Here is a 15452-nt window from a genome sequence, read left to right on the forward strand (position 1 = left end):
TGTGTTTATCTCAACCAAATCAGATATGTTCTGTGATATGCATAAGCCATGTCACCACCCAATTAGAGATGGTGGTATAGATGATAATGGAAGGGGAAGGAGAAAAGAATTGTTCCTTTTGAGTTTATTCAAGAGCTGCTTTGATTTCTAAAGGTTAAGGTTCAGCTAACCCATCATCTCCCTCACAGGTGAATATTTGCAACACAAAACCATTATCCTCAATCAATAAATGCCATTTTACCTTCTTACATAGTACTTTTCTCTCCCCCCCCCAAAAAAAAAAAACCATCAGAAGCTGCTTTCCTCTCTTGTTTTCTCCCTTAATCTTCATTAGAAACCATGATGGCCCAAACACAATCCATGTTTCCGCCACCCCCAAATATAACTTGTATGAAATTCGAGTGTGGTACTATAAGCTTTGGTGTCTCTCCTCCAAGTTTAGCAATCCAGTTTTCCAGAGAAACACATTAGTTACTATTCAGAAGTTAGAAGAGAATTTTTAACATAGTTGAAGAGTGAAACTTCTCTGGAAACGTCAAATACGTTACAGTCACTTATTGATTTCAGCCCACATGGTACAAGTAATCCCAAACATCAGAGAATCAGAGTCAGTAGGACTTGGCTCTAGAAATCATTTTTCAATTTAATATGGGAATAGAAACTATAACAGCCCAATGAGGGCTGGGCTTGAAAGACTCCTCTTAACTAGTTTTGTGATGCTAGGCAGAACAAAGAGCTGAGCCAGCCATCGGGCATTGACTTGTTACCTTTGGCAGAGTTCTTGTCGTACTCATGATGAACGGCCCTTTGTGTCTAAGTGAAAGCTGTCAGATTCTTGGAAGATTCCACAAAGATCCTGCTCTGCCATGTAGAAACTTTCCAGTGGTGTGAAGTCTTGAGTTCTTCCATCGCTGAGGATTAACTCAATCTGTCAGTATGATACAATGTGCTACCTCATGAATGATATTGTGTGGCTTACCTTGAGGAGAAGTCACAGGTGTGACTTCCCATGTAGCCCTCACCCTTGGATGCTAGTGATGCTTCCAATAAACTTAATTTGTTTGACCTTATCTCTTAATTGTGCTCTGTACTTCTGGGACCCAAAATTTCATTTGGAGTCTCCTGTGCTGATACAGGTCACAAGCCCTAGTAAATGATTTCATAAGTTGTTTTATTTCCTTTTTATCCCCCCCTCACGCCCCCCCCCCCGAGAATGTATACAATGATCAGCCTTCAAGCATTTTGTCTCTCTGTTTAGCTCAGAAAGACATGCTTTCTGGACCCATTCTTGGAGACTCTTTAGCTTGTTATACATAGAGCTTGGACTCTGCCAGCATGGCTTTTGAGGGCCGAAGGTCTTCATCACATCATGATAAACTATTAGAACAGGCCCTTAGGGAAAAGGTTATATTCTATATTTAATTCAGTCTACTGGTGCTCATAGATCTATGAAAATAAAATCATTTTTTTTCCAGATTGTCTTTTCCTCCACATCTCTTTTTTTTCCTGTATAAACTTTTTTTACCCTCTTATACACAACTTAATGACAACTATTAATGTTTAGGTAACAGAACTCATCGTAAAATTAAAGGAATAATGTAACTATATTTTAAGCTCTGTTTTATTGTCAGAAGGCTCAACAATTGCTAGCAATTATAGCCCTTGTGATCTGCCTCATCAAATTTTGCCTTAGCCACATATCTTGCCTCAGTATTGTATTTACTGGTGTGTGTTCAGTCAACAGGAAGGTATCCAGAAGGTTATGGCATGGCCCCAGAAGTACCACGTACTCTCTAGTATGTCATTCTCTTAAAGGTGGCAAAAGCATTTCTTCTCAGAAATCTGGAATTTGAGCAAAATTCAAATGGCCAAATGATGTTTTTGAGGGTCTATTTCTACAGTAAGTATCATGGGAAATACAAAAGAAGCATAAGACATTCTTTGCCCACAAAGATATCTCCCATTATTTGGGGGATGACGTGAGAAAAAATTTTCACCTCCTCCCAATGTTTGAGGAGTGAAATATATGGGTCCCAAGTTTTTTCAGCATATCCATTATATGTAGGTATTAGCTTGTATAGTTCACTCTTTTTTAAAAATTATTTTAATAGTTTTTATTTACCAGATATTTGCATGGGTAATTTTACAATATTGACAATTGCCAAACCATTTGTTCCAATTTTTCTCCTCCTTCTCCACCCCCCACCCCAGATGGCAGGTCAACCAATACATGTTAAATATGTTAGAATATAAATTAAATACTATATATCTATATATCTATATCTATACATACATATATATATATATATATATACACATGGCCAAACGGTTGTTTTGCTGAACAAAAAGAATCAGACTTTGAAATAGTTGTACAGTTCACTCTTGAGAAGGAAGGGCTTCTACTTCCCGGATTCCCTGTGACGTTGGGAGAATGAAATGGTAGACTAAAGGATCAGGGAATAAAGAAATGTTCCTGCAGGAGGCATTCTCAGATACAACAGATCTTCTCAGTTTTCCCATATCTAGCTAGAGAGAGTGCACTGCTTGTTAGTACTGGGTTTGTTCTCAGGCAATAGACACTACCTTTTTACAAAGCTGTATAATTAAGGGCTAGGTATAGAGAAAACTAAGTTTTCTTTAGGCTGCTGTGGAGTGCCCTGAGGTGAAGCACTGGGCCTTGACTTGTTTTCTTTAGATGAAAAATGAGATAAGTCCAAGGTTTATGTTGGCAGCATGCATGGTCAGCAATTTTCCAGTGATGGGCGTTCTAGGAAGTTACTCGGAAGCTACTGTGGTCATCTATTGTCTGAGGCTGGGGAAAGAGAATGAAGGATGCTTACTGAAACTTGAGAAGCCTATACGGCACGATGGGCCCAACTCCATGCTTCCTTCAGGTCTCTTAGGAAAGGATGTAACTGAAAACAGCCAGAAGAATAACATTTGCTTTTCAGCGTTTACCAAAAAACACTTTTTTCTTAAGCTTTGGTCCCTGTGCCTCTGGTTCATATGATTTCTTTATTTTTTTAACTTATTATTATTATTTTTTTTTTACTGATCCCTGACTTTTTGACATGTGAATTTCATAAAATCCTTGGTGTCCTCCTTCCTCTTCACCTGAAAACCTCTGTAGGTTCCAAAAGGAAAAAGAAAATCTTTGTGAAAAGCTAAGTTCTTTGTCTCTTCATCTTCATACCATTTATCCTTGTTGATTTATCTTCTCTCACTGATTATCTTCTCTACCTTCCAGAATAATTATTAATAGTTAGAGTCAATCCAGAAGTATAATAAATTCAGAATCCAGAATGAGTATATATGCCTGTCATACAATCAGCCCTTAATACATTTTTGTTGCTTTGCAAGGCTTTCCGCCTTAGGGGACATAGCATAGTACAGTAGAAAGAGTGGACCTAAAATCAGTCAAAAGATCTGAGATTCAAAAGTCAAAAGAATCCAGATTCATATGTTTGCTACTTCTGTGATTCTGGCCAAGTCACTTAACTCTCTGTGTCTCAGTTTTCTTATAGATAAGATAAGGGGTAAGATATATGATCCTGTAAAACCCAAACTTGATGCTAGTTAAATAAAGGTTTTTTGGGGGGGATGGAAAAAGACAATTATGTATGCTTCCTTTCTCTCCCAAGAGCAAAATCATTATGTGTTTGCTGCCTTTTGCTTAGGCGATAAAGTGCTTTGTAAACTATGATATGCATGGGGATAGATACTAACCCTGTGATTTCTTTGTTATATTAATATATATTGGAATTCCTCTTTGAGGGAACTTCTACAAAGTACAGATCTGTACCTTCTCTATAACCTATATAACCTCAAGAGAGCGACTTGGTTAGTGATAGCCAATATGTTTTGAAGTTTTCTTACTGAGACCAAGTTTCTAACCACTTGCCATGCTGGAATCTTGAAATCATTTGTAAATTTGAAGAATTTTTAGTTTTAGTCTCCTTGGTAGAAATATATCAGGTCTAAAGATGATATCGTGAGATTTATTGAATAATTCTTGCCTCTTTACTGAGTCAGTAAAGAAACAACTCATCTCTCTACTGGTTTATACACTCCCAATTGCAGAAGTCCCAGTTGGCCACTGCCTTCTTAAAATTTCTCCTTGACTTCTGTGATTATCTACTACTATCCTGTTTCTTCTCACTTTTCTGACCACTCCTGTCTTCTTCATTGTTTCCTTTTCTTGCTCCTCCTCTATAGTATGTTCATATATTTTGTCCATGGGCTTTTTTCTTTTTTTTATATTCTCTCCCTTAATGACCTTGTCTACCACAATGACTTCAGCTATCGTCCTGTGCATTTAACTCCCATATCTTTATCTCGATCCTAAACCTCTTCATAACTCTAGTCAACAGCCTGCATCTTTCCAACTGCCAGCTAAATATTTCTTTTTGATCCCTTGATTACACATGAAACTCAACGCATCTAAAAACAAACTCTATTTTCTCTTCTGAAATCAAACTCCATTCGTTCCCTTTTTCTGTTTTAACACCCTTGTTCTAGTTATTAAGAACCAAATTTTGAAGCCATCTTTGACTCCTCCTTTCTCCCTCATCTGTTGTTAGGCCCTATAGCTTCTAACAACCATCATTTCAGCATAATTCAGGCCTTCATCTCCTCTCTTAAACTACTACACTGCTCCTTTCCCTGTCTCCTAAAATTTAACTGGTAGACTCTTAAACTGCAATCTAATCATGGCAGACCCCTGCTCAAGAAGTTTCAGTGACTAATGATGGCTTGCCAAATAATTTCTTTTTAAATTAATTCATCAAGTAATTGAGTATCTAATATTTCCAAACACCTTAGCCCAGCATTCAAAGTTTCTCAACAATTATGACTCCCATCTACCTTTCCATCATTCCCTTCTCTTATTCCCTAGTGATGGGGTTTTGTAGTACAGCCAAACTTTCCAATAGAGGGCCACCAAAATGGTGGGGTTCAGGCACCAAAAAGTTGGGAAGAGGGGGGGTTTCACTCCAAAGTATATTGGGTTTACAGACTGATTTCATGGATTGTCTCAAGAGGCAAAGATTTTATTATGCTGCTAAGAGCAGCTAAATCCATAAGGGTTTTTAGCAAGGAAAAGCAGTTTTAGCAATTAACAAGAGGAAAGGTGAGAGCTAAGTTCCCTAGTAGAACTCACAATTTAACCAGGAGAAAGACTGCTTTTACAGGGGAATATATCATTAGGGGGAAGATGCTATTGAGGCATGGCAAATGCCTTTCACAGGTGGGCTAAATTCCTAAAGAAGTTTAGTGAGTTAGTGAGCTGCAGTTAAGTTCTTTTATAGGAAACTTGGGGGGTTGACCTCATGACTTGGCTTTTTGATTGGATACAGAAGTTTTGATCAAGAGTATGGGACTGCTGGGAAATGAATGTAAACTGTTATTTTTACCTTCTGAATCCAATTCTTCCTGTGCAACAAAAAATTCGGTTCTACACACATATATTGTATCTAGAATATACTGTAATATATTTAACATATATAAGACTGCTTGCCATCTGGGGGAGGGGGTTGGGGGAGGAAGGGAAAAAATCTGAATAGAAGTAAGTGCAAGGGATAATGTTGTAAAAAATTACCCATGCATATGTACTGTCAAAAAAATGTTATAATTATAAAATAAAATAAAAATTAAAAAAAAAAAGAGTATGGGACTGCAATAAAAGTCTACATATAAGACCCAAGTAAGATTAAAAAAAAAAAAAATCAAGATAATCAGTGTTCCTCCTTGCCTGCTCCAGGGAGCAACCTAGGCAGTAAAATTCAGGCTTTCTCTTGACTGGGTCACTCTCTGAAATTTTGCTCTATTAAAGATGTAGGGTTCTAGCCTCATCCCAAAAGTACTCAATATTCCAGCCAGAAGGGGCTACTTGTTATTCTCCAAACATGCCATGTGCTTCCCTTCTTGAAAGGCTGCTTATTCTAGAGATGATACCTTCCACTTTGGAAAGTCTTTAATACTGTGTACCTCTGATTGTGGTACCAATATTCTATCCTGTATTACAATGATTTATGCCTTATTAACCCTTTTCTCATCCCTCCTGAGCAAAACTTCTGTAGGAAAGATAAAAAGAGAGGGGAAAAACAGTTCAGCAAGACTGTTACCCCAAATCCCATGGAACTCAGCAGGATAGGGGAGTAAGCCCTGGACAAGCTGCCACTGCCCACTACTTCCCCAGTTGCAAGTTAGTCCTGGAATAGTGTTATAACTAATGCTTTTTTAGAGTTAAAGAAGAATGTTTTATTCAGAAATTCTCAATAAAAGTGGTCTGTTTCCAGATGAGACATACTAAACACAGAATGGAGAGATTCAGTTTCTTGTCCCTCTCTTCAAGGTTCAGATTGGTTCAATTTATAATCCGAGGTACAATTGGTCAGATGTACAATCGGAATTACAACCCTCCTTAATGCCCTGTCATAGACCCTAGCTGGTTTGGGCTATTTAAATCCCAATCCCTTTATCAGGAATTTTGTTGTTTAGCCGGTTGCTTGACTCACACGGTAATTGGTTGGAGATAACAAGATATTTCACCCCTCCCTTCATCCAGTTTTGACAATATCTGCTAATACTCCTCATGCTAACTAATACTCATCCTCCTCATGCTAATTATTACATATGCAGTAATCTTTCCCTTCCTCTAAGGGAAGAAGGTGCATTTCCTCAATTCTCTTCTAAACTCGACCATTCAAAAAATTGGGAAATGAATGATTGCTCATCAATTGGGGAATTGGGGAATCAAATGGGGAAATTATGGTATATGAAAATAATGGAATATTATTGTTGTATAAAAAATAATGAACAAGCTGATTTTAGAAAGGTCTGGGAAGATTTACATGAACTGATACTGAGCAAAACAAGCACTGAACAAAATAACAGCAAGTTTATGTGACAATCAATTAAGACAGGTATGGTTCTCAGCAGTTCAATGGTCCAAGGCAATCCCCTTAAACTTTGGGTGGAAAATCCCATCTGAATCCAGAGAGAGAACTATGGAGAGTGCATGTAAATCAGCACATACTACATTAATTTTTTTCCCTTTTTCTTTTATTTTTTTTCTCATGATTTTTCCCTTTGTTCTAATTTTTTTCTCTTGACATGATTCATAAGGAAATATGTAAAAAAAAACGAATGTACATGGATAACCAAAATTTTTTACATGTAACTGGGGAAAATAAAAAAATTTAATTAAAAATTAACTTGATTATTTTAATTAGTTTTCAGGTTATTTCCTTGTGATTTATATTCCCTATGATCTATAAAACTAGAGAAATAAACCTTATTTTCTTTCTCTGACATAGCTTCCTTTCAATTAATTATGTGTTTATGGAAGAGTGAGGAGTCATATCCTGAAGAGTAAAAAGTCCTGGGATATAGGAATAAGGAGGACGCTGAGCCTTGGAGAGAGAGAGAGGCACTTCATCTTTAATTCTCACAAATGGAAATAGCACTGTTCTTTTATTACTGTTGGGTCATTTTTCAGTTATGTCTAACTCTTTGTGACCCCACTTTCTCAGAAAAGATACTGGAGTAGCTTGCTATTTCCTTCTCCAGAATATGTTACAGATGAGGAAACTGAGGCAAAAAGGGCTAAGTGACTTGCCCAGCTAATAAGTGTGAACTCAGGAAGTCTTCCTGACTTTTAGCAACCAGGAACCCTGAGTTCTAATGCTAGATCAAACTAAGCTAATTGTGTGATCTTAGGCAACTTACTTCCTTTTTCTGGCCTCAATTTCCTCATCTGTAATAGATGGAGTAGACAATTTCCAAAATGCCTTCATGAACTAAAATTCAAAATTTTGCAGTCAAATTGCACAAAGAAGTCATTTTTACTTTTTATCTATGCTTCTTGCGATTTCATTTCTCAAAACTAGCCTGTGCTGGAATTTGGGGAATCAAGGGTTCATAGTGACTATAAGCTCTCAGACTCTTGACAGAAGCAATTAGGGACGTTTTATATTAAAGCATGATTCCCTTCCATTACATCAGTCTCAAAAGATTAAAAGTCCACTACTTTCAACTTTCAACTCCCAGATTCTTGCTTATAACTTGACCGATTCATAAGAAATACCCAAACCAACCCAGGAACTTCTATTTCTATTTTCATCTTATTAACTTCTTTCATGGGATTGACTTTTACAATTTTACAACACACTCTGCTCAAAAGAGCTTTTTATTTGTTCTAGAATTTATTCTCAAATTCTGAGGGTTGCCAGTCCTAGGACTCCAAGGTTCGATGAATAATAATTCATATGTGGATAGGACTTTGCCAGTTTGCAGAATGCTTTCCTCCTAATAGTCTTGTGAAGTAAAGGGAATGGCTTCTCTCAATTTATTTTACAGATCAGGAAACAGGGTCTAGGACATTAAGTATGGTCACATTACAAGTAACATTGGCAGGGTTAGTATGACCAGAAAGATCTCTGGCCCTCAAGACCAGCACTTTTCCCATAAACATACTGACTCCGGTCACTCTACCCACATTCAAATAGATCTAAGATGTCAGTAATGAGGTCATTCCTTCCAGACATGGAGATCAAAAGCTCCCCTGCCACACATTCTACGCAGCTCTTGGTCAAGTTCTTCCATAAGTATGTCAATATGCCAAGGGTTGTCCAGCTGATCCCATGACAAGGAGAATGGAGTATATCGGTATCCACTGGCTATCGCTCGCTATCAAATACAACCAAAGTACATGCTTTTTCATATGCATTTCTTTGACATTCTTTATGTAGCTTTTCCTTTAAAATCTCTCAGTTAAGGGCAGCTAATAATGGATAGAGCACCAACCCTGAAGTCAAGGGAACTGAGTTCAAATCTGAACCTCAGACATTTAACACTTCCTAGCTGTGTGACCCTGGGCAAGTCACTTAACCCCAATTGCCTCAGGGAAAAAAATCACAAAAATAAAATTCCTTGTTTATAATAGATTACATCTTGCCCATGACAGTTATGTACCACCTCCTGAGCCTCTTCGTGATCCCTGACCACACACTTTTATACATTTTAAGTTTTCCTCCCAAATTATTAAGCCTTGTTGCTTTTTAAAAATCCTTTTTCTTTTAAAGATCCTGAAAAATTTCACTGTCCTTTTCTGTACTTTTCATTTATCTGCTCTGTCTTTAGGGAAGGGTAAGAATTGCATGTAGCTGGGGAGGGGAGCACAAGTCTATAGGCCCTGCTATCAGGCAGGCGGAGGCTTTTGAATTACTTGAGGTCAGGAGTTCTGACCTTCACGGGAGCTAAAAACTGATCAGGTGTCCGACAACATGATTAGATCCAGGAGGGAAAGGCCAGCAGGCTGCCTCGGAAGGGACAAGTTGGCCCACATCAGAGAGATGAAACATGTTGAAGCTTTCATGGCAAAAAGTTCTAGGATTGAGCCCATCAGCTATTTTCAGCTTTTCATCTGATTGAGATGGATCGACCTAGTCTCCAAAAAACAAAAAAAGAATTTTATGTAGTGTTTTAGTACAGATGTATAAGGGCTTTGTGGGAATATCACTTGGGTAGACTATTAATATCTGAGTTTCAATCTGGCCTCAGACACTGTGTGACCCTAGACAAGTTAATTAATCAACAGACATTTCTTAGGGACCTACTACATGCCAGGCAAGATGCTGAGTGCTGGATACAAAAAAACACCCCCAAACAGTCCCTTCTCTCAAGAAATTCACAAATGAGGAAGCCAACAAACAAACATATACAAAATCCAGTATAAGTAAAAATAATTAACAGATGGAGGGCATTTGTAATTTAGAGCTTTGGGATAAGTTTCCAGTAAAAGAAGAGATTTTAGTTGAGACCTATAGAGGTAGCTGGAGAGATCAGTAGGTGGAGTGGAAGAGGGAGAGTAATCCGGGCACAAAGACAGACAGAAAATGTCTGGAATGTAGAAATGGAGGATGTTTCTTGTTCCTGGAACAGTCAGGAGGCCACTCTTACTTGATCGAAGAGGATATAGTGGGGCAGAAGGTCTAAGCAAACTGAAGATGTAGGAGAGGGAGAGTAAGGACGCATGTGGCTGGGGAGGGGGTAGATGTCTATAGGAGGGAGGCTGAGGCTGGTGCATCACATGTTCAGGAGTCCTGAGCTGCACTGGAATGAAAACTGATCCAGTGCCAAATATGAAATGCCAGAGCATTTTGTATTTGATCCTGGAGGGGATAGGAGGGTGTCACTGAAGTTTTATTAAGTATGAAGGTAATATGTTTGGACTTGTGCTTTAGGAAAATCACTTTAGTAGCTGGAAGATGGTTGGGAGTGGGGAGATGCTCCCCAGCAAGTTTTTACACTAGCTCAGGTATGAGATGGTCAGGACTTTCACTGGAGGAATGGTAGTGACAGGGAAGAAAAGGGGCTGAATTGAAAGATGCCGCAAAGACGAAATCAACAGATTAAGTCATTTAATCTGTTTACTTGGGTTTCCTCCCATGTAAGATAGGGATAACAAAGCACTTATCTCTCTTAGGATGGGGTAAGGATTAAATGAGTTCATCTTTGTACAGCACTTAACTCAAGTTTCTAGCATATAGTAGGTACTATATACATTTGAATTCCCTTCCTTCTCAATATGCATATTAACAAACTTTGCTTATTTGAAAAGTGTTGGTTTGTTGATAAGATTAGAAATCATTTGGGTATATGGTTCCCATATTAAAAACTGGTTGGGAAAGATAGATGAAGGGAGTGGCAAACTTGTAGTAACTAGCCTAAAAAATGTCCAAGTTTGCATCTTATATTCATGACTCAGAGTTGTCCCTACACTTGACTTCCTCCTTAAATTCAAAACTTTATCTGAAATTGAACAAAACAAAAAAAACAAATGACAACGCGTGAAGCTGCCACCTTTGCCACAGGGCAAGGCAATATTTTCCTGAGCTGTCTGTTAAAGGGAGCAATCTTTAATAATAAAGTTATATCCATGACTCAGAGTTGTCCCTACAAATTGACTTCCTCTTTATGAAACTCAAAGCTTTATCTGAAATTGAAAACAAAACAAACAAAAAACATTGGCAGAGTGTGAAGTTGTCCCCTTTGCTACATGGCATGGCAATATTTTCCTGATCTGTCTGTTAAAGGGAGCAATCTTTAATAATAATAGAGTCATTCTTCATGATAATTCAGATTTATATCGTTTTGACTATTTTCTGTCTCCCTTTAGCATCTTCCATTCCCACATTCCTGTTGGAAACTCCTCTTTCTAATTATATGGCTCCTAGTATTTTGGACCAAATCAGAATCTGCTATCTCACTTTGGCATATAGAGAATGTCATTGTTTCTATACACTAAGGAAAATGTCCATGATCCTGAGCTCCTGGTGTGGCTTAAAGCAGAAATTTCTCCCACAGTCCCTCATCTGTGATCTACAAAGCCAGACTAGTAGAAATGGGAAAAGGGGAATAGGAAGAAGGAAAGACAAAGATGTTATGTAATTTTTCTCCATAACCTTAAAGCAGTCGTAAACTATTACAATACCTGCATTAGTTTAGTATCATACTCTTCTCATTGCACATTGGACTCTGATACCTCACAAAGACTTGGAATTAGGTTAGCACCTCTTTTACATAGAATCATCCTGGGCCATGGCCAGTCCTCTTGACCTTTGTGTTGACACTGGACTCTGATGAGAGGTGACTTTGGGGAGCTCTGCCTCGCACGTAAGTCAAGACATCATGCTTGTGAAGTCATCTATTCTTTGAGAACAAAGGCAGAACAACAACAATGATAGAATAGAAGAGGTCACCTAATCCAGCTCTGGGCCTCTTACAATATCCAGGACAAGTGCTTGTCCAAACTTGGCTTGAATACCTCTAGTGATAGGGTTCCAAAATTAATTGCTTCAAGAGATGACCAATTCCATTTTCAGACAGTTCTAAGTGTTAGGAAGTTCATTGGTAGGCTGAACTAAAACTCACTCATTAATCCTACTTCTTCCTCTGGAGTCAAGCAGAATAAACATTATCCCAGCTATTCACACTAATCCTTAACAGGTATGGAATCAGCAATCAGATTTCCCTAAATCTCTTCTCCAATTTAAATATCTTTCAACCATTCTAATTTGGAGAACTGTGATTAGATTGGTTTTGACTAGTCTCCAAGGAGAACTGGGTGGATATTGTATAGAAGCAAATTTAAGCTTGCTGTAAGGAGGAAACATCGCTCTTTTCAAAAGAGAAATGGGCTACTAATTGGGAACTAATGGACCCAGTAGAGGTCTTTAGATGAAGGGTAGATAATCATCTGTAAAGTAATACACTTCTGTAAACTTTCAAGAGGCAAGTAAGATTCTGTATTTCGATGGCTATTAGGTATAAAATAATTCCCAGTATATTTTCTGACCTCTCAAGAAGAGATCCTCAAAGTATAATGGGTAATGTAGAATGCTAAATAATATTCACTGAATGTTACTTAATATTCTATAATAATATAATAAAAAAATAACATTTTGAATTCTTCTCAATGTATTAAGTTCATTGCACCATAATGCAAAGATTTGTTTCTTCTCCTCAGGAAAGGTGTAAGCTTGATTATAGCAGGGATCCCCTTAGATATTCTGTATGATGTCTAGCTTGCTAAAGTTGTTTGATCAACATTAATAATGAATTAATATAATGCAAGGAACTTGAATTAGCCTCCAAGGGCATGAAGACTCATTGCTTGGGATTTTGGGGAATAATGAACTTTTTAAATATATGTACATACATATTTAATATTTGTTCCCAATCACCTGTAAAAATAATTTTAACATCTTAAAAAAATTCTTTCTTTTCAAAATTTTCTTTTCCTCCCTTTCTATTGAGAAGGCAATTTGATATGTCATATATGTGCACTCAAAACTGATGCAAAACATCTTTATTTTAGTCACATTGTGAAAGAAAATATAGATAAAAAAATGAAAAAAAAAACCCCAAAATTACAAAAGTATGCTTCAATGAACATTCAGACTATCAGTTCTTTTTCTGGAGACGATAGCATTTTTCATCATGAATACTTTGGATTTGTCTTGGATTATTGTTTTCCTGAGAATAGCTAAGTCATTCACAATTGATCACTCTACAATATTGCTTTAGTGTGTATAATATGGTTCTTCTCATTTTACTTTTCATCATTTCATGGCAAGATGATTGACTTTGTTAGCTGCTTTCTGGCCACATGGGGCCGAGCACTAAAAGGATTTTAATGTCATGATAAATCCTGAGTGGTTCTTTGTTTATTCCCTTACTTGTGACAGAAGCAAAAAGGTTGGGTGCTACATCTGTTAAAAACAAAACAAAACAAAACAAAGCCTTTTAACAAGGCTTTGTTGGTTGTGTCCTTCTAGAAGAGTAAAGAAGTCCAGGAAAGGGGGGATAGGGAATGAACAGCACTCTTTCTCTCCTCACTTCTCCATAGAGCTTGTGCTTAGGCCCCTACTTGTCTTTTCAGTTTTGGATTTTCCTTTCCTGAGGAGGTTAAATAAGAACTAATCTCTGAGCAGATATAGCCAGGATTGTAGGCAATGGAGTTTGAAAGGTTCAGAGTCCAATAAGAAAAGCCATATAGTTAGCATCAGGTTGCTGGAAATGTATGAATAATTGTTAGTAGTAAATGAAAGATCTGTAAGCATAGTTCAGAAAAGGTCAGGATTTGGAGAGGGTAGGATATATGCAAAACGCCTTATCAGAAATCCTCCAAATTGCTTTACATCTGTAATGAAACTTGAGTAATATCCTCCACACAAATTGTGACAGTTGGTAAAAGTCAGTGAATCATACTGTGCTAATATGTACTTGTGAGCTGCTTTTTTGCTTTTTTTTTTTTTTTTTTTTTTACTTTTAGCAGTGTGTCTCTATATAAGTGACCTGTCCCCTAATTCATATTGTAATTTTTTTTAACCCTCTAGTCCCTTTAATTCCTTTTCTCTGGAGCACCAGGATGCCTGAGGCATGAGCAAATTGTGAGCTAATGAACATTATAAAAGGAAGCTTGCTCTCATTTGAGATCAGCTGCACACTTGGGTGCAGAACAGGGAATATTTTAGTATTCCAACCCCTATGAGAATAGTAGGGGCACCTCATGACTACATTAACACCATAATCTTTGACCCAGAGGTTCTGTTTCCAGAGATTCTAGTTCCACTGAGATTGGAGTCATGAGAAAGGAACAGTAAGGAATATGAGGAAGAGATTTAGGAGCTTCACTGGTGGCAAAAATTCCCCAGAATTCTCTTATGACCAAATTTTAGCTGGAAAGTAATTCTGTTACCTAAGGGCCTTCTTACACCTTCTTCAAAAAGAGCTGGAAGGATTGTGGGAGAAGTTCAAACAAATATCTGATGAGTCACCAGAACAATGACTCCTGATGGCTTGGTCTAGATGCTTTCCGCAGCTGAGTGCCATAGGTTGGGAAAGTCCTCTGAAGATCTTGTTTGATATTCAAATAGATTTATTAGAGCCTCTGACTGGGGACTACCCTCCCTGCCTTTTTAGGGAGCCATTCATAAAGACCCCATGAAGATGAATTCCCATCAAAGCCAACTCCCTGTGGGACCTGCCTGGAATAGGGTGAAGTTCTTAAGGGAAATCAGTTTGAGAGGCTGGAGTTATGCCCTCCAAACACCCACAGCCTGTCACACCCTATCATTAGCCTGTTTTCTGGGGAGAGCCCCACCAGAAGAGCTTGAGACTTGAGAGATGGATCTTCTTGCCACACAACTATACAAATGTGGGCTGATCAACTGATGAAATGTAAGGGGAGGACAGGAGGTCAAGGAAGTTGCTTTGGAAAATTCTGCTTCCATGTGGCTGCAGATGTGCTGCCCTGTTAGGTGGGGCTCCTTCTCCAATATGATAAGTGTAATGTTTCCATGAGGGGTTCATTCATAATAAGTGATGATGAGAAACAAAAAAAAAGTTAAAATGTAACCTGCAACGTGTTACATAAAGCCATGAAATGACAATTGTCTATCCGTTTATAGTTACAAAATACTTTCCTATCCACCCTCTCACTAAATCTTCTCAGTAACCTTGAGAGTTTGGTAGAGAAGATATACCCATTTTATAGATGAGGAAATTGGGGCTGACGTAGGTAAAATGATTTAAAGTGGGATAGCAAGTCCCAGAGCCAGAACTGAAATGCTCATTTTCTTACCCCGAATTCAATATTATTTTCACTACATCACACATGGTCTGTAATGGTTTCTGTCAAGGGGGAGGGAAAATGAAGATGTAGTCAGAATAATAAATAGTGATTCCAATGGGATCGAACTAAATTATAATTGAAATAACACTTCTTCCAAAAACAGCCTCCCACTATCTAGTATGAGGAATCTTTCCCCAAAACATAAGCCCAAAGAAGCTAACACATATGCACTGATTTTGTTTTTCCACCCTTCTTCCACCCCAGCCGTCTGGGTACTGAGGGACTGGTGAAGTCGGAGTTAATATTTCCTCCC

The sequence above is a fragment of the Sminthopsis crassicaudata genome, chromosome 6, assembly GCF_048593235.1.
Source record: "Sminthopsis crassicaudata isolate SCR6 chromosome 6, ASM4859323v1, whole genome shotgun sequence".
In the NCBI taxonomy this organism is placed as follows: Eukaryota; Metazoa; Chordata; class Mammalia; order Dasyuromorphia; family Dasyuridae; genus Sminthopsis; species Sminthopsis crassicaudata.